Below are 27676 nucleotides of genomic sequence, written 5' to 3' on the forward strand. Positions count from 1 at the left end.
TCTATTGTGCTTCCAAAAAGCTTCTGTGTGTCTTTCAATAGAAAATATTGGAATAGAAATTCCTTTATTGTCCCACTGGGGGGAAATATTGGAGTGACAGTGACAAAAACAAGTAGACATAAGACGGCAGACTTACAAGATTAGAAAAAATATCAACATGCTCATTCAAAGTTAAGCTGTACAGCAGAAAGGGAAATATTGTGCAATTATTAATAGATAATAAGGAATATTCAGGTCAATATGAAATGGTCAAGTTAAAAACAGAAGAAAATCAGCAGCCAATCTACAAAATGATGTAAAAAAAAACTGCAGTTTGCATGATTGTACAAAAGCTAAAAAGTGTGAAAATAGTTATGAGTATCTCATAGACGGAGTAAATAATTATTGATTAGATGAAGAACCCATGGAGCCAGCAGCATGTTGTAAACAGTTATTGAGTTTAATGTGAGGAGCAGAGAGTATAAAGGTTAACAGCAGCTGGCATGAAGGACCTGCAGAGACGCTCCTTAGAGCATCTGGGATGCAGCAGTCTGTCAGTGAAAGGGCTCTGCAGCTCTGCAGCTCTGCAGCAGCTCCATGCATGGAGAGGAGGCAATGCCATCATTTGTCATATACTCCTGCCTCCCACCACCTGAACCAGGTTTTCAAAAAGAAATAAATGATTAATTTGCAAAACTAGAATAGCATATCTTAGATCATTAATAGAGGAGATTAAGAACAATCGTAGGTTTCATTTTAGTACATTTGCCAAATTAAGTGAATCCATATAGCACCAGTGCAACACAACAGGTAATTTCACTTTATACTCTACTGCACATCAATGTTTTACCCAACCACAAACAACAGTGTGACCCACAAGTCATTTAAGCTAGTGATTTATTTTATAACACAATAAAAAAATATCAAAGACATGACTTCAAATTATTTTATCTACCGCCTAAAAGTTTTTTGCTTTATTCCACAAAGCACCCAGATATCTTCACATATTGTAAATGATGGCACACTTTTAGGTTGGGGAAATTAAAGATCGCATTCAGGCAGATCAGGAGCAGAATATCACCCCCTGCTTAGACCAAGAGCTATATTCTTTACTTCATTCTTATCAGTTGAACCCGGCTGCTTTCTGTGTCAGGTATCATCCGAAGGTTGAGTCTGAACGTCCTCTCAGCTCACAGAATGTGTTCATTTGCATGCTTTAAAATGGGATTTTAAAATCTCATCTGCTGCCTGAGCTCTTAACCCCGCTGCATTCAGATCCACATTAATCACAAGCTAAATTAACTGCAGTGGATTCATCCTCTCTATTTCTATTGTTTAGTCGGAATGGCAGCATATTAACAGATGCTCCGGCTTTCCAGAGGAAGAATGGGAGAGGATCGTTTCCAAAGAGCGCTGTTTTATTAATGCAAACGCAGTGATTGGGCAGAAAGAGGAGTCTCCTCATACCATGCATAATTACTGTGGACCCTGGGAAAGATGGAGATACAGAAGATGGAAGGGAGAAAGGTCAAGACAGGTGCAGTGAAGTGTGCAGCAGGGCTGAGTCTCCATTAAGCTTCTCGTCATCATTGTTCCTCCTGAGGTCGCTGCAGAAGACGACGCCCCTATTTCTTCCTCCTTCCTCTTCCTCTTCCTCTTTCCATGTCCACCCCTTGCTTGTTTGCATGCCCTCTTCACTTCTCTCACCCTCACAATGGCTTGTGTTTTAAAAAATTGAAAGTAAGGCAGCTGGCATTGATTCCCCTTCAAAGCTCCCTCTCCTCCTATCTGTATTTAATATTTAGCGCCCGGACCATTAAGGTGAACAGAGCCGCTGTTCTCCAGTCAGTCCATGTGTCTCTGCACATTACTCCTATATAATCAGGATTTATTCAAATCTTGGCCTAGCATTGGGCGAGAGCATGAAATAAATGTTATCTGATTGCATAAATGAGGATGATTTTTAATGCTTAGGTGATAATAATGAAAGGAAAAACTTGCTGTTAATTTAAATAAAGTTATACATTTCTGATATGGCAAAAATGTTGAAGATTATTCAAATTAAAGCATACAAGTTTTATCATTTTACAATTGCTAAAAAGGTGAAATAATATATTTTGCTGTCTGATAGTTGAGTGGGACATTTAATAATATAGATAAAGGCTGTAAAATAAATGAGTATAAAGGGAGAATAATACTTTTTAAATGAATTATTCCATTATAAAGGCAGGCAGTTTCCATGAAAACCAATGCAATTTCTATCCAGCGTGACATTTTCAGGCTATGAAGTTCTATTTGTTGAGAGGCGTACATGACATGTCATTAAGACCCCCCACTGAGAGAATCTTTAATGGAAACATATAAACTAATTATGGAGCCTCAAGTTTGGCCTTTGTGATTGAAGCTAAATTCACGGTATTTTTCACACCTCTAGTTTAGTAAAACTCTGCTCAGCTTGGCAGTCCCACCAACACCAGCCCACATCTGGACCACCACCATTATATTATTATACCGTCACAAATGGATAAGTGTTTTATTCAGAACATAAACACAGAGCGGTACAGGTATATTCAGCATTATCTCAGACGTTTTCATGTTTCAACATCATGCCTTCCATTAGCAGCACACCTTATTTTAAAGCAACTTTATTCACATTTGCTCCTTTGATCCTGCGTCGTTGGATAAATGTGTTTTTGTGACCTTTCCAAAGTCATTAAAACTAGAAAGAAATATTTAAATTCATTTGTGCTTTGGCCTGACTCCAGATGTGTCATCTACACAAAATGTCTTCATTTTGCCATAAAAGATAAAAGGTTTCTTTGATATCTGCTGCTGATCAAAATGTTTTTATTTTGTTCATTGATAAGAGTGTCCAGATATCCTATTTTGTTAATGATGAGGACCCAAATGCAAACTGGACAAATGCAGATGCATGATGGCGTGAGCAATTCATTTAATGACAAAAAAACATATTAAACGTATTTTAAAAAATCTAAAGTAAACTTGGGACACATAAATCAGGACCTGAGCTTAAATACTGAGGCGGTTTGGTTAGTCCCATTGAAACCAGGTGAGTTCAATTAACGGGGTCCTTGGCATTTGATTGGAGCTTAAACTAAATGTGCTGAGAAGATATAAAATACATTTTTGGTGATTTTGTTACATGGTTTTACCATCAGGGAAGTGAAAACCCTGCCTGGTTTTCCTTCCTCCTGTTTCCCTAGGCAGGTGAATTTGGTCCCAGTCTCTGCTGTGGAGCTGGAAATGCAAATGGTTGGAACTAATCTCTGGATCGGCTTTTTACTTTATGGACCTGGATTCCTCACCTCTGAAAAAAAAATCACTGAGCAAGTCAACAGGAGCTTATTTGCACACATTGCCTCCATGGGTGTTTGTGTTAGAGTTTTCACTTATGTTTGTTTTGCAGATTTTAAATAGGGTATTATTGTTTAGGGCTTTTTATATTCAGATAATTTCTCTTTGTTGCTCATTATTGCTGTTTGTTTGTTCCCATACAATTAATTAAATTGTGTTTCTTATGTATTTTTTATGATCTTCACTTTGTGCATTTTGATTCCTTCTCATATGTTAGTTTCAGGCATTTTCCCTTTTTGGATTGTGCAAATTATAATTTCCTTCTCTTATTTGTTGATCTCTTTTTTAACACATTTTTAACATATACTGGAATTCATAGTAACCCTCCTTCAGTCAAATATTAAATATCCACCAGCAATCTCTTTTAAAAGTGCATCATAATGTTCAGGCAAACATAAAATAAAATCTGTGCAAGTATCAAATGAATGAACAGGACGGGATGAGACAGAAACACATTCTGTGCTTGAAAACATCTGCAAATGATTTAGAGGTTTATTTCTGAAAAGACAGCAGAAGTTTCATGGCAGGATTAAGTCGAGTAGCTATTTGCGAAAAGTCTGAGCAAATTTCCACACCTCTGACAATTACATGTAATAGTGGCAGAGCAGAGTCAGTGATGAGCTAACGTTGTGTTTCATCTGTTTTGTCTTTCTGAAATCGTCCGCTGGGGTTGAGACTTTAGTGGAGGTTATGCAGATGAGCACTCCTGTTCCCTCGGCAGTCTGACTGAGGCTGTCAGTGCGCTTTGTACCAGTTATTTCTACATTAAACCATATCTGAAATCTTTGTGTGGGAAACATTAACAGGAAGGGAAATATTTAAAGATTGCTAAGATATTAGGCAATACATAAACAGCATTTAGCTTAGAAAACGTTTAACTCTGAAACTTTATAGTGACCCAACAGTTCAAGACTTTTCCAACCACAAACAGTCGAGTTTTAATCTGAACATCGTCTTTCTCAGAACAAACATGTCTAACAAAGAACGCCGTGGTTTGTCTACTATGTACATCCAACCAGGCTTACTCATTAGGCCAACACGCGGCGACTGCTAGCGCTCATGTCCTGCGGCCAAAAGGCACAACAGCTTGTTACCAACAGTAATTCTGTGTCAACTTCTCCCCTGTGGATTTACTGACAGTTTCTGACAGCGAATGGAGACCGCCTTTGTGGACACTGTGAAGCCAGCCAGGATGATTTCACTGAACTGTTTTACTTATCTGACAGCTTTGACACTTTCCAAAAGTTGAACTATATTTCTGAGAAGGAACAAGTTTGTTGGAGTTTTAAGGAGAATCAAATTACTGAAAAAAAAATAGATCAGCTCAGTGGCACAAAACAGCTCCTGCCTCTGCAGTTCAGCCAAAATAAAATCTAATTACAGCTCAGACAAAGACGACTTTAATTAGACTGCTTAAAGTTAAGGTGAACTTTTATTTCTAGGTATGTATGGGTGAAATAAAGGTATATCTATCAATAGGGAGTTAAATCTCTGATTGTAGATTTAGAGCATAACCAGACAGAAACTACTGTTAAACATAATTTACTCTGGATTGGTATTACCTCTAACTTCAAACAAAAAGGTACTTACTGGCTAGTCAGAATATATACAATAACCCACAATCTGGCTGGTACTGTGTTGTAACTTTATAGGAACTTATGGGATGTATGATAAAGCTTACAGTGGAGGGGTAGTTGCATTGATCTATCCGTCCTTTTATTTTGCACCGAATAATCTTGTAAGAGTATTATTTGGATAATTAGCCTCTAATTATCCAGTTAGCTCTCACAAAGAGCTGTCTTAATTGCATCTGAGTTCGGAGTAAACACCTGGTCAGTAGCCAGTGAGAAAGAGGTCCATAGGTCCCAGGAAACATGCTGTATTGTCTGGGCAGGAAGCCTCTAAACGCTCCCTTTAAGTTCCTTTAAGTACCCTCTACATTTGGCAAAAGTGGACTGTGAGGTCTGGAAAGTCCCTGTAAGTGTCAACAAAGTTCATTTTGGCAAAATGCTTCCATGTTTCAAGAAGATACCACATCCATAAAATACAGGGAAAGAACCTTTTAAAGTTTCAAGAACATTGCTTAAACAATCTGGAAAGTACTCTGTTAGTTGTAGAAAAAACGCATATAGGTTCTAGGAAAGTAGTCAGAGTGTTCCAGGAAAACGGTGTTAAAATCCTGGAAAGTAGCCCCTTAAGTTCAGGGAAGTACCAGGGAATGACTGGCTGTGTTTTGCATTGCTGTCTTAATTTAAATTAACACATTTTATAAAATAGTTTCTAAAATTATTTGTTTTTTTCTCAGTAACTAATCTTAACTGTGACTAAATGTCAGAAGTTTTTTTCTCACAAACACGGAGCAGCTGTTTGCACATCTCAGCCGCCGGTGCTGTTACGAAGGCAAAGGCTTTAATGAGCTCTCACTCTCCCTTTCTTCTAATATTTAACAACACATGCAGTTCTCAGCAGGTAGCTGAGTAAAATTAGCCACTCATAAAAAAAATTACAAAAATAAGAAAATTGTTTCCTAATTACTTCTTCAACCTCCAAAATTCAAAGCAATTTGTTCCTTGTTGGCTCCAGGATCTCACCGTTGATGTGGAGGTACAGGTTTTAGTGCAATGTTGAGAAGGCTGCTAATCACATTAAACTGACAATAACTTGTATGTTTTAAAACAAAATATAAGTCAAGTATTTTTGATCAGTGTGTAAGTCTGAATTCAAATGATTTAGATATTCATTTTGATCTTCTGTTCATGGAAACAGCTTACCATTCATTGTAGTTCCAATTAAGGGCCGTAAAAAACTGTATTTTCCAAGATCAGCAGCAACATTTCAATTAGAGAATCAAGCTGACTTTTTTTTAGAGAGAAACTTGATTCTTGTAGACAGCCAGCTTCTCCAAATAAGATGCCAAGAGTGGACATAAATCAAGTTGATAGAGATGTCATAAAATATACCCATTCTGCTTTGCTGTTCTGTCCTGATTGGTGGTGCACTTTGCAACGGCCTCCAATCCAAACAAGAGTGGGAATGCCAACTGGGTCCCTGTTCATAAACACAGTGGAGAGTCTTGGAATAAGACAGAGGTTTAGACACAGTTGACCCTTTAAGAAGCTGAGAAAAGGGAAACAAGCCCAGTTGGAGCAGCTGTCAGCACAGTGTGTCTTAATGCCTCCTGGCCAAAGCCTTTTCTGTTGACTTGACCCCAAGAAGGCGTCATGATCGAGACAGTAGCAGGGACATATGTGCATCTGAAACCACAAATTCACATGCCCTGTAGAAAGACCTTGACTTTCTCTGTCTCACAATGAACCAGACTAAACCTTTCTACACTTTTATATGAGTTTGGATAACTAAATATATTTATATTTGCCAGACTATTATGAGAAATAATTTTAAAACATTCAAATGCAGAAGTTTGCATACCTTTCCTTGGTAAAACCTTTAGCCTTCAGCCCTCAGGACATGACCCGGTGTCGGTCAAGCTTCAGCCGGCAGACAGATGGCTTCACGTTTGCCTTGATATCCAGCAGAGTTTATGGTCGAGTCAACAACTAAAAGTTTCCCAGGTCTTAAAATGCTGTAAAAAGTATAAATATGCTTTTCAATATGTAAAAAATCTTCCACGGTTTTATGTTTTCTGAAACACTCTTGTAACCAAATGATGAAAGCTTACAAGCCTGTTTTGTGTATCATTAAGGTTTGTTTGTGTTAAACATCTATTTCCCCCCCAGAACTAAATATAAATGAGAATAAAATATGTAAAATTAAATTGCATTTACATCATATACATGTAAGCTTGCCTTGTGTGGGACAGAGCAAGTGAAAGAGGCGTTTAAGTTATTCAAAGTTAGCAGCGGTAATTTAATTTGCCACCTCACTGACCTTACAATCCGCCTGAGCAGTATTAACCTCATGTTTCCTTCCTTTATCACCCTTTCACATGACCATACTCTCTGTGTGCCTGCAAACATTCCCCTGGAACCAGCAGCCATTCACATACCCCCATGGTAATCGCCGGCCAAAACGTGCAGCCACTATTTAGCCTGACCTTTGACCTCAGGGCTGTGGATGATGAATGGTGTGAGACTCCCCCCTCTGGCACTGTGTAGATCTACACTGTGTAGATCTACAACCTGCCAGCAAGCAATCAGTCACAACTACATTCCACACAGATTTCCAGGGCCTATTCCTATTAGGAAAAATAGCTGTTTATGATACAAAAAAAATCATATTTAAATTATATATCCTTTTTAATAGTTTTCACCCATGGAGGTTACCATTTTTTTCACCTGCGCAATGCATGCTGGGTTAATGACATGGTTAGGTCCACAGAGTGATCTGAGTTGTCTATCATATTGCGTTTGACTGGTGTAATTTCACACAACACCACATGGTGTCACTTTAGGCTGTACTTTTAACAATAAAAAAGAAAAACGTGAATGAGTCTTCATGGTTTTCCTCATGAAAAAGAGAAAAGCAGAATGGGAAAAAGGCCGTTGGAAGAAGACAACTGGCGACACTTCTCTCCAGAAGACCTTGAGTAATTTTTTACCAACAAACTTGATAGAGGAGCTAACAAGTGGACGCCTTGTGAGAAAAAAATGCTGAGAGAAACATCAATTCAATTCAATTTTATTTATATAGCGCCAAATCATGAAACATGTCATCTCAAGGCACTTTACAAAGTCAAGTTCAATCATATTATACAGATTGGGTCAGATTATACAGATTGGTCAAAAATGTCCTATATAAGGAAACCAGTTGATTGCATCAAAGTCCCGACAAGCAGCATTCACTCCTGGGGAACCGTAGAGCCACAGGGAGAGGCAACACTGGGAGCCCTTTTAAATAACAAAGCTACTGCCACTGCCGTCAGTACCGAATGTAAAATCACAGACCTGACACCTGACCGAAGTGTTATTGGACCTAACACTGGACACACAGCGCTACTCTCCGGAAGAAACAGTGGAAAGTGTCATTCATCATTTCTTATTGTTGTTGTTATTATTATTATTACAATGACATCAATTTGAGCACGCTCCAATTCAAACTGAAAAGGTTTAACATCACTTATTGCTGTTTTAGCTGGACGGAGCTAGCGCTAAAGGACCTGGCATATGTCATTTACCCAGAATGCATTGCAGTGTAAACAACATGGTGACATCCGTGAGACAATATTTAATTTAATCTTAAAAAAACGAAAAATCTTACAGTGTTTTTACTGTATTATTTTTACATCTGATGTAGACATTACTTAAATAAAAGTTTATTGTAGCACCTAATCGTGGATCCCTTTAAAACATTCTGAATTTTTTTCAGTATTTGTTTTCTTTTTTCATAGAACTCAGTTTGTGCACGTCATCAATTTGTTTATTGTGTGTTATCAAATTCAAATGCTAACAGTGTTATTTAGACAAGGGAAATGGTCTGCTAATAAACAGCTGTGTTGTTATTGACCAATCAAACATTAGAGCCAATTAGCTGAGCCAAGTGGACAATTAAATTATAGCATTATGTACTAAAGCACAGGTAATACATAAATGTTGAAGTTTTTTAAGATTTTTGACAATAATAATAATAAATCCAGTTTCTATGAATGGTAAAAGGTCAGAACTCATGCTTCTGTTTTAGACATTCTGAGCAGTCAAGGCACTCATTCTGGAGCATCATTCAAAAACACAAATATTAAACACAGATCATTAAGCAATAATTGCCCTGCCCATGGGCAAATCATCACTTAACAGAGGAGGAAGACGGATTCTAACCCATTGCCTTTTGATTGCAAGAATATTACTTTCTCCATATTTATTTGCTTCTTTTTTATAAAAAAATCATCACATGTACATTTTTATTTAATTTAGTCAGTTGTGACTCTTGATGTACTCGGATACCCCTAAATAAAATCCAGAGTAACTGATAGTCTTCAAAAATCATGTAAATACTACACGGAGTCCATCTGTGTGAACTACACACATAATCTAACTGCAGCTGTTCTGTTTCTGGCCTTAGAGATTTGAACCAGACTTGCAAAGATCAAGGAATGCTGCTGGTGAAGATTCTCAGTCATCATGGTCGTTCCAAAAAAAGTAAAAAACAAAGCAACTGGACTTGTTTTCCGTAGTTGAAGACGATTCGCTTCCTCTCCAGGAAGCTTTCTCAATTCATAAAGTCTGGAGTAATGTGGAGTACCAAGCTATATATCACTGGCCAAACAAAGGCCTTGTAATGGCTTAGATAACATGCAAATTCAACAGAAACAGGTCCACCTCTTAGTAATGGGCGGTTGGAATCAAGGAATGCTGCAGACAGATCAGGGAGGACCTATGAACATCTCATATTTCTAAATTAATATTTGATGTGAGGTCAATATGATACTTTGAACTGTATTCACCGACATCCAGACAACTTGTTTTGAGCATAACACTTCAAGCTCTTAAAAACTGATATTTCAAAAACCCAGGAAGTAATTAAAGTTCAGAACTGGCTGTTATCTCTAACCAATCAGAGTCAAGCGACACCATTTATTGTTTGTTTGTTTTGTTAGAGCCACAGTGGACAGTCCTCTGCATTGTTGATGGCTTTGCAGCAATCCCTCATACTGAGCATGCATGAAGCGACAGTGGAGAGAAAAACTCCCCTTTAACAGGGAGGAGAACCTCCAGCATAAAAACCCCAATAAAATCGAGTGACGTTTAATTTACAAGATAGTCTGTAGAACTGTAAGACATTAAACAAAAATAAATTTACCCATAAATACATTCAATATCAAAACATCACAGAGTGAAATGTTCCTTCCTGTATTTTAATCAAAACTAATATTTTTATTAATAAACATCGGCAAACCTTAAAAAATCTCAACAATTTGTGGCGTACTGGATGCACACAAATGATTAGAACCATTTAAAATCCACTGATCTTATTTTACAGACAGGAGTTTGTTTTACAGCCAAATCATATTTTGTGGATATGCAAAACATTCCTACTATGAGTTTGACAGAAGGGACATTGTTTATTTGAGCTGATTTTGAGGTTTTCGTACCAAATGTGTGAAAGCCTGTGCGGGTGGTGGGCCTGTTTCATGTGGGCAGCGTATCTTCCAACAACAAAACACGCAGCTATGTCCCAGACAGAGGGGATTTTATGCCGCTTCAAAACAGAACATGTTCTGCCCAAAGCAATGTACGACTGAGCCAACACTCTGCTGTAATAATCTTGTCAAGAAACACTGTCTGAAGCATTTCTTTTCAGCCGAACTGTGTTTTTTTGTGGATTCAGCTGCTTTCTGACACAGTTTTACATCCAGTTGTTTATTTTCCACAATCATGACTACTATTCATCTTAATAATAAAAAAGTAGCTCTATTTAATAATATATGGTCAGCCTCCTGTCAATAAAGCATTACTCTGACTGCAGGCTTCAGGGAAAAATTAACCATTGGGCTCCTATTGTCAGCCTGAAAACACAACCTGACCCTCATGGTAGCTTAAAACTACTGATTATGTCTCAGTAGATCATTTGAAATAAACTAAAAACTACATACCAGCCAGCCTTTTGTAAAGACGTTATAATATCAGAATGTTTCTTCCTGCAAATGTTACTGTACCAATATCAACATGTTTAACCCACAGTAAAATAAAGAACACGTTGTTTTACCTCTGCGTAGGTAGAGCCTGTTGGACAAAACCTCTTATTTTCAGACAATCCGGGACTTGGTTTCTAGTTTCCTGGTTTCCAGTCACAAATATCAGATCAGTCCAATTTCAGCATATTTCTGACACATATTCTTCTTGATTTCTCAATATCATTTTTTAACAGTTGAAGTATTTCATTAGATGTCTCTTATTAACTGCAACCCATTAAGTTGATATTTTCCAGAATTCCTAGGTTAATGCTGCAGGCGAAGCCTCCTTAGGCTGGATCGCCCTGAGCAGGAGACCGTCTGAGCCATTTGGTAAAAAGGTACAGCTGTAAACCCAGTAGCTGCACTCAACTACTCAACAATATTCATGATGACCCAGAACCTTTCTGTGCATATAAATATATATTTTTTGGTTTGCTGCTACATAAATGTCACAATATATTTTCTTTTGTAATCTTTTGTATTTTTTCTTTTATATTTTAAATTCTGTTAAATTCCCACAACACTGCAACGTGATTGGCCCAAAACGCACAAATACCACCAGAATCCATCAGGTTAGAGAACCACTTTGGAAAGGTTTCTTCCATATGTTGTGGATCCATCCCTGTAGTTGCTTTAAACTGTTGGAAAAGTGAGTACATCTGTTTAGTGATGAACGTTATTAAGCGAAGCAGATGTAGACTGTATAAATCTGCCTCATCAGCTGAACTGGTATCTGAATTGGGAACTGCCTTAAAAGATTACATTTCTGAATGCTAGTCAGAAACAGCCATCACACATTCTCCCCAGACACCAAGGAACCGTTTTTTAATGAATAGAGAACCTCTATTGAACTTTTTCTTTTTTATTAAAGAGAATACTAATTAATTTTTATTTTATTAAATAGAATAATAATTATTATTATAACATAATGTTCTAATTAATTATCTTTATAATTATGTTATCGGCAAATAAATATAAGTCTCCCTAATTAATGTACATAAGTCATCTTAAATCTTTGCTTTATTTCTCATTTTTTTCCTCGATCCACCGTATATATGTGGATACACTGTAAATACCTCATACCTCACATTTTCCTCCTTTTGGCACCTTCTTTTGATTATTGAGCCGATGTGACCCATGAATTTCTCCACAGTGAGATCAATAAAGTCTATCTTCTCTTATCTTATAATAAAGGGGAAAAAAACAGTTCAACAATGTAATGTCAAAACAGAAGGCAAAACATTTATTTTAATAATACCTTTCTGTGTTCAATAATTAAAAAAAATTTTTTTTTAAAAATTAAAAAAAATATTAAAGCTACAAATCAGATTTACATACAGTAGGTAGAAAAATGATGACCAGTGGTGTTCATTGCCTGTTTGATGCACATGTCAGATGCAACGTCTGAGCAGAGCTTCTCCAGCCAATGTTGACTGAAAACCTCCCTCTGGTCGTTGGAGGGAATAATGATAATAATAAAAAATATATATAACACAGTTCTGTCCAGGGTGAACCTTTGGCACATAAGCAGGAATAGAGAAGAGGTGGACAGGGAAATATTCCTCTCTAAACAGCTGGATTTACCTCCACCAACTCCTCACAACAGCCGCTCAACCCAAACTATTGCAAAGCAAGGTAGCACCTTAATGATTTAATACAACATTTCTTTTTTTTTTCTTTACAACATTTCAACCACTGCTGAAAGACACCAGCCCCACTGCAACCCCGCACAGATAACCGTGCTTCATATACACCCATGCAGGAAAAAAAAAAAGGGGGGGGGGGCTCATCCGTACTTTAATTAGTCTGTGACATTTAGCATTTTGATCAACGTCATTAGTGTCCGCTGTGAGCTTCTGCTGCCGTGAGACTCTGTCCAAACGGCTAAATATTACATTATTATGAAAAATGCTGGTTCATAACACATGGAATATAACAGCCAACAATCACAGCTCTCCAACAGTCCTCAGTGATATGAATGCTGCACACACTGCTTATTTTTGCTCTAACTAAAGCAACAGTAATCCACTCAGTTTGTTTGATGATCTGAAACATTTAAGTGTGACAAATAAGCAAAAACAACAGAAACCTGGAAAAGTGAAAGAGAGCAAATGTTTTTCACAGGTCAGTGAATGCATTAACTAATGAGAGACTGAGTCTAATATCCCACAGCAGCCACCTTTAAATCAAGACAACAGCAGATATTTCATTTCTGCAGGTAGGAACAGTGCAGATGTAGTTGTGCCCTGTGGTTAGTATTTTCTTTACAAAACAACTTCTCATTTAAACCCAATAAAAGAAGAAAAAAGAACAGATTTTAGTCACAACAAGCCTTCAGCAGGACTCCTCTTTCCTCTCCTGTGGCGCAATTACACGTCTGCTCCCGGTGTTACCCAAACTAAGTTGGCTGGCGGACAATCCTTCAGCATTTTATGCTGTGCTGCAGGAGAATTCTGCAAACGGTGAAAAGAAGAAAAGCACAGCGGTGGCGGTGTTTAGCAGACTCACAGCACAAAAGCCTAAATGTGTGAGTGGGGTGCTTTATGACTCCTTTACTGAACTGAAACTGTATCCACAAGAGGAGCCTGTCTGGTTCACATCGTCACGCTGTATGCCTGCCGTCACCGCTAACCATAAGGCCGGCCTATTAGCATGCAGAGCATCATGTGCCCAAAGTGCTTTTAGATTCCACCTCTATATTTTCATAAACGTAGAGGCTGCTAATATTCAACGTGCATTTGTGCGTAAACTCTACTTGAAGCTGTGCAGATGCTGCTCGGCTGATATATAACCACTCAAGCATCGTAATCACAGGAACCGAGGCTAACCTGTCATCTGCGACTAAGCAGGCTGAAGTTATTGAAGCCACTCTGTGTGTTTAATCCTGAAACATGCCATCTGTCTTGAGTTAGCTGTGTGTGAATGAATGATATTCTTGCTTTGCATTAATACCAATGAAAGTGAGTGTGTCATCATCTACTCAGGGATTCAGTATGTGTTCAAGAAACTGATTTGCTCCGGCTTGGTTGTAATTTTCTTGGTCAGAATGAGTTAATCTGTACAACCTTTGTTTATCTTTCAGTATGTGTGCTTGAGCAAGGCAACTATAAAGAGGTGTAGAACTAGTTAAACCTGCAGTCCTAAATATGAAACAAATATCACATAAAATATCCCGAGATCATCATCTTTAAAGTGTTTCTGGTTTAACGAGGTAAATTAACCAATTCAAGCTTAGGACTTGATGTTAACCAGCCAGGATGTGTATTTTATTCCCACCGGCGCCTGTTAATGGATGTTTAATATGTACCAAGGATAAAACTAAAAGCACTTTGCTCTCATTTAGTCACTGGAGTCGTCACCTATGATGCCTGATTTTGCTCATTTGCAAACAAATACCTACATTTATATCTGTTGCATGCACGATATTCAAATCAACCCCTATTTAATTTAGCATCTGCTTGTCACAAGAAAAACACAACTTATGTTTGATTTTATGAATTGTAATTGAAAATAGGCAGCAAAGTCTTCAAAGTCTCGTCACATTGTTGCTGAAAAGGATAAAAATATTTTCAAATTACAATTTTTTTTTTAATTTTCTGGTAAAATGATCATGGCTGACAGAGTTTTGGGTGACTTTGTGCTGAAACTTCCCATCTCATCAGTCTCAGCTCTTTGCCTTGTTGTGTTGGGGGTCATTTGGCCCCGTTTGGACAGAGTGCTTGCACAGCCTGGGCTGTCTGGAACACAGCAGCGCTTCAGAGCTGTATAAATTACAAGAGACGCATTGCCAACTTTGCCATTAGGACCATCAGACTCGCTCTCTGGGTTCATTTCCTCTAACTGCGCCTGTACTGTCACATTCAGCAATAAAAGCTGGCACCGAGCGCCCAAAAGGTATTTCACCCACATGGTTTTAACATAAAGCTGTTTCCTCTTCAGGTCATCGTTGAAGGATGAGCAACAACAAACAAATGCGGAGATAAGCATTTACCTGCAGTTAAAATGACACAAACAATCCTTTATGCCTTCTTCTATACGATAGGTAAATAAATCACCTCTTCCCTTAAATGTTGTTATTTTCTCCAACAAACTAAGATATAAGATAAAAACAATGAGGTTTGACGTGGACCGGCTGCATCAGTCTTGAGTAATTCCAGTAGTGGAGCATCTTTGTAGTCTTCTCACAAATAGGAACAAAATACTGTCACAGCCACAGAAATCTTACTCAGGCAGTCGGGGGGTAATGAGACGTTTACGTCGTCCCCATTATGGATACCATGAGGAGGCATAAGGCTGCGTAATTCCCTTCTGTTACCTACTGGTTCTGAATGGGAAGGTTTTGTGTTCAACCCCCAAATATGTTTAGGGGCCGAAGTGATTGAAGACTAAAGTGCCCTCTGTCATTTTTGTTCTGTGTTAGAAACATAAAAATCTACATGTGCAGTAAATTGTCGATGATGATCCCTTTTTCTATCGTATTTAATGCTTTATTACTGCAGTTGGAATATTAGAGGATGCAATGAAGAACAGTCCATGATTTTTAGCATTTTTAGTCAGTGACATCAGTTTAAACTCTTCAACAACAGCTTATGTTTTCTGAAAACTTACTACTCTCACCACTATGTAGCTCTTTCAATAATTTCTCTGTTTTTGAACACATATGTAAAAGGCTATCAGGTGTTCCCGGAGACTTAATTTATCCACTGGTGAGGATAATTAGTTTAAATTTAAATAAAGTTGTTTTGTAAAAAATAAAATAATCACACAACACAAACACACCTGTACTGTAAACGACCTTCAATAGACCCAGGTGGAGCGGAGGGGAGACGCATATGTAGCCGTAGAAAGAGGTCACAGCTGTACACACGGCAGCATGCAGTCTTTCTTTTAAAGAATAAAATCTAAGATCAGGAGTGATGAAAAGGATTTATTAATGCCGTTGTCTGTATGAGCCACAAAACTGTGAAGATTGAGCTGACTGAGCAGCCGTTATTTCCATCGGTCATTTTTATCAAAGGATCCTGATGTAAGCATGCAGTGTTGTCTGCAGGAGCAGTGGTGGTGTTTACAGCACGCTACTAACTCTGTCCTCCTCTACATGAAACAAAAAACAGCTGGAAGACATTAAAATGACTCCCCACATTACATTTCAACACCACCATCTTCCTAATGTTGGAAGTTTTATTATGCCTCAGCAATTTTAAAGTGATTAAAGGTCAGAGCTGCTGTAAAAATTATTTTTCCTAATAATCCAGAGCTTTCTTACTGCCTACAAATCTAACCACAATGAGCAGAAAATTATTGTTGTCCTTCATTTTTTCTCTGTTTAACACGGAGTTATGGGGAATATCTGAGCTAAAACCAGACTTGATGCTGGAAACGAAGCGTGTGCTGCTTTGGTATCAGGAGATAACGTCTGTCAACCCAGTCACGTAGATTCAGAAAATATAACTAGTGGTGCCGTTTGAGGAGCAAAGCATCATATACAGAACCATGTGCATGCAAAGATTAAAAATGACCTCCTAGGATGGGATGAGATGCAAATTACTGCAAAAGTTTTTTGTTTTTTTTTAATGAGGGAGATTTCACCCTGGGGAAAGGTTATTGATTACATCTGACTTCAATGTATCTCTCACCTTAAACCCAAATAATCCGGGGTGCTTGTAATGAGCCTAAGATTAAAATATGGTTTGATTTAGACTCACATAAATGTAGATTTGGTCAGAGGATGTATCTCAGCTTTGCACCACACACTCTGCAGGCTGTCGATCGTTTCTCTGGTCCTTATTTCATCTTTTAACTGTTGTCAGTCTGAAATGATCTGGGATGCCCTTTGTCAGTGTTGAACTGTACAAGCCTATTTCTATAAGTACCCAGATATGAAGATATTATGTTTTTAGATTCAACTCTAATGTAAGTGAGGTGTGTTCCTAAAGTCATGTAAACAGCCTACTTAGCATCTTTTATCTAATTAATCCAGACTACGGAGGATGATCCATTTGTTCAACATGTCTAGTATCATTCTCCTTTTCCTGCAAGCGTTATTCCACATTTTGCTGTTCTTTCTTCCTTTCATCGGCCTCTTCTGCCCTAATGGGAAGCATCTATCAGAGTGAAGTGTGAGTCTGATTTAGCACATACAGTAAAATAGTTGTTTGGCAGCGCAGCGTGAAAAGTGTACATGTGTAAGCCCAGTGTTTCCTCTGTGTAATGTCTGCTGCTGAGGGTTGCCCATCTGTCAGCACCTTCTCAGCTGTGAGCAATGAGCTGCCCTCCAACTTCATTTACGCCGCGCACTCCGTCTCACTGGCTGACACACGCAGTGCACACCCACTAATGCCGACATGCTGGACTCTCTATATTGTGATGAATTGAATGACGTTGTCCGCTGGTTGCCCCGCGGGCAGCAATTACCTTTTACATGATTCGCATGGAGCAACTAAAGGATAAATTGGTGCATGAGATTTATTAGAGGATTAAGATTTAATGCAACACTGAGAATGTGTTGCTCTTCACTCTTTCACACATATAAACGTACGAGTGGGTTGATTCCTTTTAATTTCCTGCTGCATCTGTTGATCAACAACATGCTTCTTATATTATTAAGACATAAGACATTTTTAATCAAAGTGTTTGACTTTGGAAAGTCTACAAATCATTATATACAACTTTCTGCAAAATGACACAACTTGAATTAAAGTTTTATTAAAAGTGAATGTGCTGGAAATAGTTTTTGATGATACTGTAATTATATTCTTGAATTGGAGTAAGTGATATTTATTTAAAGTGTTATTTTTTTCCCACAAATTAAATAAAATTAGATAACCCTGATACTCCCAAATAAAATCCAGTGCATGAAATTGCCTTTCTGATGTTAGATAATTGTTAAATAGAGTCCACCTGTGTGTAATTTACAGAAGGATCAGCATCCAGTCCACCTGAACTGACATATGTTCCCAGAACTGCTTCATCACAGAAGCAGCTGAAAGAAAGCACGGTTACTCTGGGGAAGCTATTCAGATCTGCAGCTCAGGTGGAGGATCTGTTAAGCAGGACAGCTATTAGCTGTGAACTCTACGTTGACCCTCAAGATAAGAAAAAAAGTCACTTTTCAGGAAAAAAAGCATCAGAAGTCAAATTAAAGGTTTCTAAAAAGCCACCTGGGGGGAAAAGGTCTAGTCGGATTATATACCAAAATATAACTTTTTAACCTATTGACAAAAATGCTGTGTGGAGGAAACAAAGACTTGAGACTGGGGTGGGGGTTCACCTTCCTGCAGGAAAAAAAACATAAACATACAACCAGAGCTACAAAGGATGGTTTTACATAAAAAGAAAATAAATATTTATTGGTCATTCCAATCGTACAATCCAATTAAATTAGTCTTCCACATTTAATCTATCTCTTAGGGCGCAGTGGGCAGCTTTTATAGGAATAATCTGGGGTTAAGGGTCTTGCTCAAGGACTCACAGTGGCAGTCTGCAGGGATCAAACCTGGTACCAGCAGCCTTCTCTGAATGAAAGCATGCTGCTCTACTCAATTCATGTGTTAGAATGGCCTAGTCACTGTTTTAGCTCCATACATGTTCAGATTATTATTCAAACAATAAGACAATGAGTTCCCAGTTAAAGCCGACTTTGTGTTGGTCTGTCAGATAAAATTGGATTCAGACACATTGAACTTTGAATGCAATGTGTCTGCTGTTTATGCAAGGCGCCACAAACGACTTGATTTGCATGGCGCTTGTATATTTACAGTAAAATGGATCTCAGGGGGAATTAATGGAGACATCATGATTTGGCAGTCAGTCATAACAATCACTGATGGTTAGCAGCAGATGTCTCACTACCGCTTTGGTCAGAATTAGCAGCACTCGATGGATTCTGTTAGGAGTTACATTCTGGGTCTGAATCAGGCCGGCACTCTTTAAATCATCATACATCATCGCACAAAGTTGTATCACAAAGGAAAAATCAGTGCTGCTGTCAGACGCGATGCAGTCACAGATTTTACTTTTCTCTTCTGAGGCCAAATTTACTGTTAAAGATCCTGAAATAATTGACAACAACTATGTTTACATGCACAAAAGTTCACAATCGGGTTAAAATGTGTTCAGATTATGTAAAAAATGTGTTCAGCCGGCTGCATTTATTCAGAATAGAACCACTCTGATATGCACAGTTATCAAATACCCCTAAAAAAACACAGAAGAAGAAAAATAAAAAATAGTAAACAAAGCCGTATTATACGAGTTTGTTTGTCTTCTGAGCAACCAGGATGGATTTGCATCAGATTCTAATTATGGTTGAAACATTACTGTGTTAGCAACAATTTTGAGCTTTTATTTTTTCAAATAGAAATGTTGTATCAGGAGCTCTGACAGTTTTTCTTCCTGACGTATTTCCGCCACTCACCAAAGTGGAAACACGTCACGTTTACGTCGGCCACACATGCGCAATCGGGTCAGTTTCCCACATTCGGAATAACTTGATCCTGACAAGCATCTATATGAACGTTGATCGGATTATTAATCGGCATGAATCACTCCTCTCATTTAGATTACAATTCCACTACGATTGAGTTTAATCCGATCATAATATCCTGATTGCCGTGTTTACATCACGCTTTTTTAGTCCATTCACCCCTTTATTCCGATTACTTTTGTCCATGTAAACATAGGTATTGAGTGATGATGCATTTTCTTTTTTCTTTTTTTTAAATCAACATCTAACTTTCAACCTCATATATATTTGTCTCTTTCAGTATTTATGCAAATGGATAATTAAGCCAAGCAACTCCACTCATCCTGTTGTATTATTTATTGTCTCAGCAAGCAAACTGAGACAAATACCTTCAACAAACCTAATGTGGGCCAACTGTCCTGCAAATGTTTGGGGTTACGAGTGATATTATCATGATGAAGACATTACTTATCTCTTCACAACGCAGAAGGAAAACACTAATTACAGTAAATTACACATAATTATCCACCAGCACATTTTAGTCGACAGCCTTGCATTGATATTTCACCTCTGGGCAGAAACCTGGAAGTCTTTAGCAGCGGCTAAGTCACAGTGCTGCAGGTCAAGTGAAAGCTGGAGCAAAAAGAAAAAAACTATAAGGCTTTTCTCCAGTTTGTCCTGTCTGAGTCAGGCCTGTGCTGTTTGTTTGTTTGCGCTGGTGTTTTTCCTCACATTTTAACATGTCATTCAGCAAATCTGCAAAAACAATGCAGCGTTGAATATTCCATGAAGCCTATTTATTTATTTTAGCTGTGAGATGTAGCTGACACCCGTTCTGTCTGGATGTAATTCAGTTCAGTATTTTCTAAATTAGAGCAGATCAGTGCTCGTGACGCAGTGTCTCGCCCGTCATCACGACAAGTAGATCAATTTGTCCACTTGACTGTTCAAAAAAATTGGTTTCAGTATGCTTTCACCATTTTTATGCTCCAAATTGCTGAATTTCTGCATCACCTGTTCAAATACAGGGAAGAAGGTAAGATGAGGAAAGAGCAGCTGGTTCACATACACTGACTGATGGAGGCAGTTGGTACATGCCCATTACGCCCTCTCTTTATATCGCCAACATGTTAGATTACACGTGCTACAGATACCGATGTATTTATATTTAATGAATGTGTATGACAAATTTAGTCTCTGTACCATAAATCCACCATTAAAATTGGCTGTGAGGCAAAAAAGTACCATGTCGCACTGATAGGGGGCAGTGCTGAGCTTCATAGGAATAATAGCAAACAGGTGCATGTTGCTGCGTGCTCTTCTATGCAGAGGGTGCAGGTGTTGCACCGACAAGTCTAACCATACATTAATTTGATTTTTTTTTCCCCTACAAAATGTAATATTATATGTCTAATCTAAAGGAAACTGTGAGGAATGGCTCAGACAGACAGACAGGCAGGCAGAAGCAACAGAGAAGAGTTTAAAGGAGCAACAAGCGATTTCCCACCACTAGGTGGCTCTTGAGCACTGACTGTAGACCAAAACAAGATGTGGTTTAAGCCACGCCTGACTTTACCTCGCTCCAACACTCGGCACCCATTTATCCTCCTTACCCATCAGCCCATACGTGCACCTTTGCAAAGGATAAATACACAGCACAACAGCCTCACCCTTCAGAACAACATGTCCAGTGAAGAAGTAACTCATAACTTTATACTGCTAGCAAGAGAACAGTTTATTCAGATGGGTGTTCTCTGCCATTTTGTGCCTGGTTTATTTTAATCTCCTAACCTTAAAGACAAAGACCAAACAGACACAGCATAAGTTTCACAAGCTTTTGCAAAAGGGAAAAAGAACTAAAAACATTGGTGTCTCAGCTCATCTCCAAAGTTGCTCCTTATTGCAAACTTCTTTATTTCATGCAAGCAGGATGTGCTCCATTGTTAGAGCGCCAAGAAGAGGAAGACAACTTATTTTCTGGACTCAACAGCTGTGAGTGTAACCCACTAAACCATTGTGAGCTGACCTGTGGGTGCAGCTTTACACAACACTTCAACATGAGAACTGCTGAGACACATCTTTCACACTTCAAGTACTTAATATAGACACATGTTAACCACATTACATAAAATCATAACAGATTATACATGAATATAAGAGTGGTAATAAAACCTTAAAGTAATTCTTGATTCTGAGATCATACAAGTTACTATATATTACAAAGTTCATATATTAAGAATAACCTGGGAAAAAAACTTAAAAAAAATTTGATAAAAAGTAAATTTTTAAGGCTTTTTAGAGCGAGGCTCATTAAAAATGTTGGCGTCACATGACCGATGATGTAGTTCGTTGACAAGAGTTGATCTGCTGACATAGCAAGAAGTTACTTCCTGGTTGCAAACTTGCTTTTCTTGAACACAAATAGATGGATTAAACATGGTTAAAAACTGTGTCGCGTACAGTTGCTCAAATACAAACAAGGATAATGTCTCCTTACACACATTTCCGAACCCGAAACATCCCGGAGGTGAGAAAATCCTTGCTGAATGGAATGTGCAAGTAAGGAGAACGCGAGCGGATTGGGTCGGACTACCGCGATCTGTCACCGGCAAGTGAGCCACATCAGTCAGATTCATCGTCGACTCGACGGCATGATGGGGCCATAAAAAAACAAACATCTTGATGTATGTTGGTTATCTAACTCAAAAATCAAACTTAGTTTTTTTTCTTATTGCTATTTGATTACCTGAAAATGCCTAAAATATATTATTTATTTACTAATTCAATTCAACCACACTCGATGACAGAATTTAGGAACGGCCTGTTAATGATAAACAGTCCGCTTCAGTTAACTGTCTGGTTCTATCATTACAGTAAATGCTGCACTGGTGGATGAGACATGCTCAGCAGCAGCCAAAGGTGCTGGTGGTGATGACATCAATCTTATTCCTGTTCTTATCATAAATGAGTCCAGGTTATTAAGTAAAATTTCGGGAACACAATGTTGAGACACTGTGGTTTGTGCTGAATGTAGATATTTTTCTTTTATGTGTTGTTTTGGTGAATTTCAGCCATAATAAACGATGCCAGGCAATCAGGCTTCGACGAGTTGTCTGTGTTTACATCCGAACTGTCAGCCAGAACCGGGCGATTATAGGCCCCGATTCCATTTATATACCAGCAACCCATTTTCTTCATTCTCCTAAAATGTTTTTCTCAGGCTTACCCCAATCATAACAAGTCCTTCATGTTAAAATCATCACTTTCTGAATCTTCATGTGAACTTGTCGTTGTATACTCCATTATACTCTCTGTACTGTAGCCTGAGCTGTGTCAACAAAATACGTCATCGTACCACATGACACACATTGTGGATTTTCTGCCTAGCCGTCGCTGAGAGCCAACTTTTAGTCCTTAAAAAAACAACTTTAACAGCGCAATCACAATCTTAATGCCAAATGTTTTGAAAATATGTTTACTAATGTTTACTAATGCATGTATTTCCGAGTTGGTCGATCTCAGAATGAATAATTACTTGAAGACTAACCAAGAATAAAAATACAGGGAAACACAACAAGGATGGTTTTTACAACCAAGAGTGATATATTCATGGAGAAGGGATAAGGGCAAAGGCTTTATGCACAAATTAAGGTAATACTATACACAATTGTGAATAAAAATGAAGAGATCTGTTATGAATGCTGCTGGAGAACTCAATGTTAGCTGTGCACAGAGCTTGTTTTTTTAATCTTTTTTTTGCAGAAAGTGATTAATGGTAGATGAGGCGGGCAGGCAGTAATGGGCAGAAGACAGCAGGTGGGGTGAATGGCAGAACCAGTACTGAACAGGAGTGGCAGGCAATGACAGACTTCAGCTGACCAGAACAGAAGGTGCAGACTGGTGACCCACCAGAACGCACAGAGCAAGCAGCTGGAACTGAGCAGCATGCAGGCACTGGACACTTATGTCAGTGAGGCCTGAACATGAGCAGAGATTCAGAGTCCAACAGGTTGAGCACGTATAAACTGTGGGTGACAAGATGGCAGTGCACAGGAGGCAAGATGAGATGTGAGTGGATGAAAGAGGCAGGTATATGTAGGCAGGTGAACAGGTGAGCAGAGTTGAGTGTAATTAGTGCAGCAGGTGGAGCTGATCAGGTGCAGAGTGGTGGCTGAGGAGTGAAAAGAGCTGAAACTAGAAAAGTCCAAAACAAGCAAACAAACAAAAACCTAAATCATGACCAGATCAGGTCATAAAAATGAATTAAAAATTGTTATTTTAAAAGATAAAATTTGACCTACATTAAATCTTCTTTTTAGTTTTTCTTACAAAGCTTCTGAAACAACTAAATATTTAAGTAAACATCCAAATTGAAATCTAAGCATTTATTTTGGGTTAATATTTTTGTAGATCCGACTCCAGTCATGTACCTCGCTTCATGTCACATATATATTTTATATAGCAGCACTAAGTTTAAATAATTTTTAAACAGCGGAAATAAGCTCAACCTATTCCAGTATTAGAAAGATGGATGTGTTAAAATGCAATGTGGGGAGTGATTTTAGACTTACAGCATCCAGGGTAATTTTCATGATTTTTGCCTGTTAACATTATCAGTTATTGGGGTCATCAACAAACAGGCTTAAATTGGAGGCTCACTTTTTTTTCTGTAAACGTTTTGAAACCCATCCAGGAGTCTTTGTCAATTCTGGTGGCTCGTACCGAGCAACCTGCAGCTTTAAGTCTGTTAGCTGTGTTTTTTGTAAAATCTTTAAAATTCTGTGATTATATCTAAATTGGTTGGTAAAAACAATGTTAAATCAATTACTATTAATGGAAATTAAACTACTATTTGGCTTTCTATGTTGCTTTTGGAGTAATGGCTTCTTCTTCTCCGATTGGCCTTTCAGCCCATGTTGGTCCAGGACTTGTTTCATTGTGGATAATGATTCTCTGACTAGCTACAGCACCATCATAAGAAGTTTGTTTGCTTTGGGGCTTTTTTACACATTTTACACTAAATGATGAATTATTGTTGATGAAAATCTGCTGATCTTTAAATGTTCCAATGACATGATCCCTTGCAATAACAAAAAAAAAATCAATCAGATGAAGCTTAAGATTGATAGGGTCATGATAAATAAACCCTTATTATCCTGGAATGAAAGCCAACATAAACACAAGTTTAGACTCTTCCCACAGAAAGATGGCAGAGGAGCCAGAAGCGACCTGTTCCATCACACTCGAGCTACCTTTGTCTTTCTCCTTTATTTTCGGGCATCAAGGAGGGGGCAGGAGGATTCAGGAGTTCACAACATGGGGGTTAAAACACAAAAGAAGGGACAAGGGGGGTTTACAACATGGGGTTTGGCATACAGAGACATATAGGAGTAACATATACTGCCCTCCCTAGATGTGGAGGGGAAAAGTCAAAATACACTCACCGGCCACTTTATTAGGTACCCCATGCTAGTAACGGGTTGGACCCCCTTTTGCCTTCAGAACTGCCTCAATTCTTCGTGGCATAGATTCAACAAGGTGCTGGAAGCATTCCTCAGGGAGTTTGGTCCATATTGACATGATGGCATCACACAGTTGCCGCAGATTTGTCGGCTGCACATCCATGATGCGAATCTCCCGTTCCACCACATCCCAAAGATGCTCTATTGGATTGAGATCTGGTGACTGTGGAGGCCATTTGAGTACAGCGAACTCATTGTCATGTTCAAGAAACCAGTCTGAGATTATTCCAGCTTTATGACATGGTGCATTACCCTGCTGAAAGTAGCCATCATGGGTTGGGTACATTGTGGTCATAAAGGGATGGACATGGTCAGCAACAATACTCAGGTAGGCTGTGGCGTTGCAACGATGCTCAATTGGTACCAAGGGGCCCAAAGAGTGCCAAGAAAATATTCCCCACACCATGACAGCACCACCACCAGCCTGAACCGTTGATACAAGGCAGGATGGATCCATGCTTTCATGTTGTAGACGCCAAATTCTGACCCTACCATCCGACTGTCGCAGCAGAAATCGAGACTCATCAGACCAGGCAACGTTTTTCCAATCTTCTATTGTCCAATTTCGATGAGCTTGTGCAAATTGTAGCCTCAGTTTCCTGTTCTTAGCTGAAAGGAGTGGCACCCGATGTGGTTTTCTGCTGCTGTAGCCCATCTGCCTCAAAGTTCGACGTACTGTGCGTTCAGAGATGCTCTTCTGCCCACCTTGGTTGTAACGGGTGGTTATTTGAGTCACTGTTGCCCTTCTATCAGCTCGAACCAGTCTGGCCATTCTCCTCTGACCTCTGGCATCAACAAGGCATTTCTGCCCACAGAACCGCCGCTCACTGGATGTTTTTTTCTTTTTCGGACCATTCTCTGTAAACCCTAGAGATGGTTGTGCGTGAAAATCCCAGCAGATTAGCAGTTTCTGAAATACTCAGACCAGCCCTTCTGGCACCAACAATCATGCCACGTTCAAAGTCACTCAAATCACCTTTCTTCCCCATACTGATGCTCGGTTTGAACTGCAGGAGATTCTCTTGACCATGTCTACATGCCTAAATGCACTGAGTTGCCGCCATGTGATTGGCTGCTTAGAAATTTAGTGTTAACGAGCAGTTGGACAGGTGTACCTAATAAAGTGGCCGGTGAATGTATATATAGATTTTAAAAGTATTATTAATGTCAGTTATTACTTAATAGTACATAGCTACATGTAATAAGAATTATTAAACACTTCTACTAATTGACTCCATCATTTAACAGTGCATTTCCACCAACAGAACGTATAATTTCTCTTCTTCTACACTTGTGGGGCTGTGACTCAAGGAGCCCCACAAGTGTAGCGAAATAACCAATCGTATACTGTTGCTAGGGAAGATTTATAAATATTTGGCCAATCAGCATCGCCAAAATGAATGGCTTTGGGGCTCCTGGAGTCGTAGCCCTAGCTGCACAGTGATAGGTGCACTTCACGCGTGACGTCACAAGCTACATCCGCGCTACATCCGGGTAACGTTGGTCAGCAAAAACAGAACTGTTCTCGTTTACCAGCGTGACAAAACGGGTGATTTAGAGCGTACTTTTAGTTTAGTTTTGGATTCTAAACAATGCCTACGACTTGTTGTGCTCCCGGTTGCACACAGAGGCATTCCAAATCGGCGGATGTACGTTTCTTTCTATTGAAAGACGAAGAAAGAAGAAAGAAATGGATAATTTCAATGAAAAGGATGCAGGCGGACAATCCTAATCGACTGTGGGAGCCATCATACCACGACAGAATTTGCAGTCTACACTTTATCTCCGGTAAATACAACTTAATTTAGCACTAGTCATTGTTCTACTTAAATCATTATATAAATAAAAAAAAAATAGGGTATATATTTAAGTCAAGACGTAAACGTTCGTTTCGTAATAATATACGTACATGTACAATGTATGCAAACCCTCTGGCATGAGTCTGTGAAAAGGATTAATAAGACAAAGACACCAAAATAATCCTTTGTGAACAATGTTTTTTTATTAATTAAATGCCTATTGTGGAATCGTAGTAATTTTCCGACTTTTAATTTAAATGTATGTACTGGGTTAGGCAGGGAAATCTATTGGCCCGCCCCACCAAGATTTTTTTTCACCAGCCGCCACTGATATACAGCAAGACATTCCTCGTCTGGGAGGAGTTCTCCCTGTGTGAAGTTAAAACAGTAGAACATTCCTGTAAGCCAGCTCTTTAAAACAGACTAAATGCCTGTAACTAAATAAAAAGAAAATGATTACATTCACATATTTCTAACAAAGATGTATTAGTGCATGGTAAACATATAGAATACATTTATTACCTGTAATATGAAATGTTGTATATTTAGAGAGTTTTAGACACACCTGTAGGAAAAATTAATTAGGATATTAGACATATCAGAAGGTGCTCATCTGTCAACATCAGTCTGCTGGCAGAAATCTCTAAATCTTAGAGTGGAAATGCAAGATGGGACATCTGGAGCCTCATTTCCCTTCAGAAAAGGGCTGATTAAGGGCATCCTTAACTGTTGCACTTGAGCAAAACATTAAGAACAACTTGATCTCCACATTCAGGGAAAAAGAAAAAGGCTTTCCGGCATCCTAAGGATTGCTTTTAGTGTCTGATCAAGGAATATAACCTTGATATTGCTTTTGTAATAATAATAATAATAATAATAACAATAATAATAATAATAATAATAATAATAA

The 27676-nt window shown here is 38.5% G+C and overlaps 1 long non-coding RNA gene across 1 annotated transcript; it reads right to left on the reverse strand.

Annotated features, from left to right (window-relative positions):
- Window positions 1-408: 408 nt before the first annotated feature.
- LOC118566925 lies at window positions 409-7362 on the reverse strand. Its single transcript, XR_004933362.1, has 3 exons — window positions 7243-7362; window positions 6784-6937; window positions 409-631 (listed from the first exon to the last, which is right to left on the reverse strand). It is a non-coding gene; the product is annotated as an uncharacterized LOC118566925 (long non-coding RNA).
- Between the last annotated feature and the right edge of the window lie 20314 nt (window positions 7363-27676).

This window comes from Fundulus heteroclitus, chromosome 19 (genome assembly GCF_011125445.2).
Source record: "Fundulus heteroclitus isolate FHET01 chromosome 19, MU-UCD_Fhet_4.1, whole genome shotgun sequence".
Lineage (NCBI taxonomy): Eukaryota > Metazoa > Chordata > Actinopteri > Cyprinodontiformes > Fundulidae > Fundulus > Fundulus heteroclitus.